Source organism: Odontesthes bonariensis, chromosome 5 (genome assembly GCF_027942865.1).
Source record: "Odontesthes bonariensis isolate fOdoBon6 chromosome 5, fOdoBon6.hap1, whole genome shotgun sequence".
Taxonomy (NCBI): Eukaryota; Metazoa; Chordata; class Actinopteri; order Atheriniformes; family Atherinopsidae; genus Odontesthes; species Odontesthes bonariensis.
Window position 1 is genome coordinate 3059874 of NC_134510.1, and position 6000 is coordinate 3065873.

A 6000-nucleotide genomic window follows, 5' to 3' on the forward strand; every position below is an offset into this window, starting at 1 on the left:
TCGACCTTTCTTTCCTGTTTTTGAAATTGATTTCAAGAACTACCTCGAATGTATTAAAAGAATTGATAATAAAAAATGTATACACACTGTTAACATAATTGAAGGAATATTTGGAGAAATATAATATGTCCTGCCATTTTCTTTCTTCCTTTTATTTAATTTCATTTATTTTATTATATTTAGGGTACCTATGTAATGACTATGCACCTTATCCACTTTATGTCTCATATTGTATTTGTTTATTTAAATCCTTGATGCCTGACTGTTTTGTATTGTCCACAGTCAATGTTCTGATTGTGATTGGAACTTTTAAATAAAGTTTGAAGGAAAAAAAAAAAAAAAAAAAAAAAAAAGACCAAAAAAAAAAAAAAAAAAAAAAAAAAATGATCCGCCCAAGTTGAGCCAGACGGCATTTCATTATGTCAACAAATGGCAGTTACAGCGCTCTTGCACCTTTGTCGTGAGAGAAATGATGAAACCGGAATATATATCCCTCTTTAGTTGCCTACTAGGCTACAGTCATTCTCTAGCATGGTGTTCAGTCACGAACACACAGTCACAGACACACACTGAGTGAAACGAAACCTAACTCCCGCCCCGTTTGTCACGAGCCCGTTTGTTGGTTAAGTGAGCCATGCCCCCTACTGATCCGTCCTGACTTGCGATCCGTCCGGACGGGACGAATCCCCGCTGACTCGTAACTGCTCGCTCGAACGGCTCACTCTGCTCGCGCTCGGCTCTTATTATTCAATAAAAACACGACTTATGTTCCAACTTCGTACCGTTGCATTTTTTTCTCTAGTTAAGCCAGCGCCACTTCATGACGGATCCTTGCTCGGTCAGATCGTATATTGAGTTGTTTCTGTGTCAAGGAAGCGGGTGCCTGAGTCTGGCGAATCATGCCGGCTCTGGGTGACTCACGGCCAGTCGAGTCACGCGGCAGAATCGAAACTTAAAAAGATCCGAGTTGGCATGGATTCGCTACTTGCCCGTCTGACCGCTGAGTCACCCAGAGCCAGCGATTCAGCGGTCAGACGGGCAAGTAGCGGATCCATGCCAACTCGGATCTTTTTAAGTTTCGATTCTGCCGGCAGCAAGGATTGTCGACTCGTCAACCCATCTGACTGCTGAAGCCTCTGTACCTCGCTACAGGCTCGGTTAGCGTGGCTTCATGCATCGTTGAAAAATAATCATTTAGTGATATAGGGAGGGCAAGATCATTCCATGTTGTTTACTTGTAGGTCTAAACTCAGCATTGCCTCACCTAATGCTACCACATTTGTCGCTGTGTAAATGCACACACTAGCTGTTGTGTCTGGCTTTCAGATAAAATGGCATTGAATTATTACTTGACAAAAATAAATGAATGAACTTGAAGCCGTAGGCTGCTCTTTGATTTATCAAAATGAATTGATAAATGGGACAAAAAAAAAGGCGAGGCGCATAGCCACTAAACGGCAGAAAGGTTTTTTTTTTTTTAATAAGTGATTCAAGTGATCCGTATAACTCGAATCCCCTCCTTGAAATGATCCGATCAGCCCGGATTGCCCAAAAGATTCGAGTTAAGCATCTCTATGAACGACTGCTGTTCTACGTGCCATAGCGATTCACAACACATTTGCGCATGGTACCAAGGGCGGAAGTAAGGCCACACCCCCACCCTCCGCTTTGCCCCGTCTTTCTCCTCCTAATTTGCATTTAAAGCTGCAGGCCCTAAACAGCTCATTCTGAGGATCCTAAGAAAAACTCATTTTGGGACTGGCTGTAATTCTGCACCAAGGCAGAATGTTGCCTATATACAGTATAATACAGTATAAGGGGACCACTAAAGCCTCTAAAAATATATAAAAGCCTCCATTTATTTTCATGCCACGGGAAAGCGTACACATCTTTTTTCATGTATAAGGTTGTTTTGCACCAATTATTGACCTCTGCGCCAATGAAATGCATTATAATAGACATGTGAGAGTGTCGTCATGTTCCTCGTGTCATTGTTTTGAAGTTAACTTACATCGAACAAGCATGGAGGACTTTCAGTGGGAAGACATTTCAGACTGGAGCGATTTTGAAGAGTTTCTTGGCTTTGATGATGCTGATGAACGTGCTGACCCAATTGATCGAGATTTATGGCTGGCACATATGTTTGAAAATGACGATAACGGCAAGGATGATTTTGAAGGGTTTGAATGTGAGTGGAACACTGACAATTACCACCGTAATCGACGGAGAGATTTCAACCGCACACCAGGGGTGAAAGTCGATTTACCTGCAAATGCCACACCGTTGCAGGCATTTAATCGTATTTTTACTGAGGAGCTTTGGGCGCATCTCGTTTCCGAGACGAATAGATACAGTGACCAGGTACATCAGACTCCAGCTCGAGCAAAGATGGCAAGGTGGTCACACGTAACTGTGCCGGAGATGAAAACGTTTATTGGAATGTATATGGGCTCCTTGTGCTGCCAGTACGAAGAGATTACTGGCGATAAAATAAATAGATAAATAAATCATTTAAATATAAAATTAAATTAAATTTTATTTTATTACTGTTTTCTAATTGAAAATAGCGCTGTTCCTGCACTTTACTTTTTATTTTATTTTATTACTGTTTTTTTTTTTTATTGAAAATAGTGCTGTTCCTGCACTTTACTTTTTACATTTTCTATTTTCGTGAAGGTGTATGTAAATAAACTGAATTTCCAAAGAAAGCCACAGGTGTAAGCTCGCAAATACTTTTTGAATTTTCTTTCTATCTGCTACAGAGGCTGAGAAATCAATCATTTAGTAGGCGTTGACACAATTGCTGAATTTCCAGAAAAACTTCAGGTTTTAGGGGGTCTTTCTGAAATCGCCCATAAGTTTTACAAGCATTCTTTTCCAGGCGTTTTAGGCCTAAATGGGTTAATAAACCTTTTCTACTCAAGCTCTGTTGTTTCAACGTCTGCTCTTGAGTCCTTTAGTGAGTCGGCTAGGCACTAACTCCTGCCCGAGCCGAAATCAGCCCGCCTGAAACTGATTTCGCTTAAGCTATACACTCTGTAAATATATAACTTTAGCAACATTTGAAACATTTTCAGGCGAGAAAGTAGTTGTTTTGATCCCCAACGTGTTGAAAATCTGACAAAATACCGGCTATTTACAATTTTGTTCCAAGGAATTCGGCGCTACTAAAGCTAGCCGCAGTGAGTAACGCACTTCCGGTTATTTTCACAAAATGAGCCTACCCTCGTTGTAGCTAGCTTGAAACTGCCGTTTTGACAGGAAATGACGATCGGCGACGTCAAGTTATGTTGCATCTTGGGTATTTTAAGTATGACAAGTAACCACATGATGCATACTCAACATTTCGGCGAATCTAGTATGCATCCGGGAACTTAAAAAAAGTTAAAGTTAGTAGGAGTAGTAGGGGAAGTAGGCAGTTTCGTACACAGCCATGTAGTACTTTTCTTGCTAGGTCTTTTGGGTCTGTGCTGGTCTGAGTCCGGGGGCTTTTTTAGCTGCCCTGATTATGCCTGCTATCCCCACGTTTACTTCATCTCATCCATTCCACCACAAGTACTGCTGGATGAAGAAGCAGCAACACCAAAGAGTTTATCATTTTGAGACACTTGATGGATCTTCCTACTCTCTTAACTCTTGACTTTTGGCATGATAAATGATGAACTAATGACTAATTTTATCATGTTTCACTGGAAACTTTAAAAAAAAGATTATTTGATTTGTGGCCTTTATTGGAAAGTTTTTTGACAAGAAATTAGGGCAAAGAGAGGGGTAGGACATGCAGCAAGGAGCCCCAGGCCGGGACTAGAACGGGGGACAGCTGTCAGAGAAGCTTCAGCCTTTGTATGAGATAGCTGACAACCCTCAACAAGATTTTGTATAAAATGTCGTATATGAAATACTAACTTCCTTAACCTGTGCAGATTGTTCATCTTGGGAGGAAATGACAAGTCAATTAAAAGTGTTATTATGATCTTAAACCCCCTTGCATGAATCAGTTGTATGTGCAGGAACAAAAAAAAAAGAGGCTGCTTTGAGGAGCATTCCTAACATAAAACATGGATTGAAATGATTTATTGGATCTTCAAGGACCCTGTTGTTAGGGCTAGTATAGATATAGTTTAATGCCCCTTAGGCTACCTTTACACAGAAACGATCTGAAACCAAAACGCAAAAGTGGCGTTTCGTTTTCACTTTTAAATCTGCATTTAGACGAGCGTTTTAGGGTGAAAATCTGCGTGCATACAGAAACGCAAAAGTGTGTGACGTAGACTCCTTCGACATGCGAAAATTTTCATGCCACGCTTGGTCGTCTACCACTGAAGTTATCCCACCACTGAGAAGTCCTCCCAGGTCTCACCCACAGCTGTCTAGGTCGCCTGCTCTCTCTATGAACTTCAAGAATTTCGAGAACGTAGTTCATATTTTTGGTCTGTTCTTTACTACTCTCGCTCATCATTGCTGTTATCTGATGAAATGACTCTTGAACGTCAATCACCGCACCTAAGGCGAGTTGAAAGTCTGCAGGGACGGACATGTTGATAGCCTACTGATGTGTTTCCCACGGTTTTCTGGCGCCTTATTATGCTTGTCACGTCATTTCTATGTGACGAGAAACGCAGTTTTGCGTTTTCATCCTTTACACGGTGGCGCGACAGTGAAGCGTTTTCAAGAATTCCACTCTGGAGGGCGGTTTCACTTTTTTACGTTTTCATGCCCCTAAAACGCCGTTACCATCTAAACGATATAGTGCATCCGCAAAAAGGTTTTGCGTTTTTAACCCGTTTTTGTTTCCGTGTAAAGTGCCCCTTAGAAAAGCTCATTTGGCACTCAAATGGTACAGCGTGTGTGAAGGTTCAGGCTGGTGGACTCTGCAGCTGTTGCTATTCATCAGCATCTTGCTTGTCCCCCTCCATCACCCACAGCCACATACAAGTAGTTGAAGAGATCAACAAAATGTCACCATTAAAGTGCCAGTCCATTAATGCCCATTGTCAGGCCCTTGTAGGATGAGACACAAGTGGAGCCTAATGTCCTTTGATGGTCTAATTAACGACATGAGGTTAATGTGTCTAGATGGATAGTAATGATGTTACAGGCCACTTTTTCCTCACGCTACATCACTGCACCCCTGAAAGCACTGCAGTCGAGAAAGGAGCCTCAGAACTGAGGGAAATCAAGTGAAGTCATTGGAGCTCAAACAGTTATTAAGCCCTTAGTCAGGGGTTCATGAGTGATAAGAGAATATGTGGGCGTGTTTGACACAGCTGTCATGACAGGAGTTGTTGTTTGAAACAAAGTGCTGTGAATTCTCTAAAGGTCAACCTGCCTTCATTTCCCTGCAGAGTCTGTCATGTATAGGTGGTGCGATTATGTCAAAAGGGTGAACTGAAAAATTCATGTTATTGACAGTCGTCAAAACTACTGTAGTTTCATCATTTTTCTAAAGCTGTAAGGTAGTAGCTGAAAAAGTGTTCATGTTTGTGCATCATTAGACACTTATGAGTTAATTCATCAAACAGTGTTACTGACCTTCCACCATGTTGATATGATGAGCTGATGCCTGCATTGTGTTGTGTTGTGCTGTGTCCCTAAGCTAAACTGCACACCAGTGCTCACCAAGTCATACGTCACTGTCTACATGTTCTGCGTCTGGGGTCTGTTTATACCCTTGCAAATCAAGTTTGAAGTAAATCTCTAGAACATGCTATGGGGTGGAACTATAATACAGTCCCATTTATGTGATACATATAGGTGACAGTTCTTCGTTTTTAATGATACATAAAGACATTATTTTCTTTATCCGTGCTATTGTAAGATTATAGCACATATCACATTTATCACAATACCTAAAATTGTTGTAAGAGAGTGTAGTGCAAGATCGCTTGTGCCAAGAAGATGTGCCGGATGATGTGCCAAGCTCGCCTCCAGGCAGCTGTTATGCAAATGTTCTTGACAGGGCAATTGAAAAGGCGTGTCTTATACAGGAAAAGTATAACT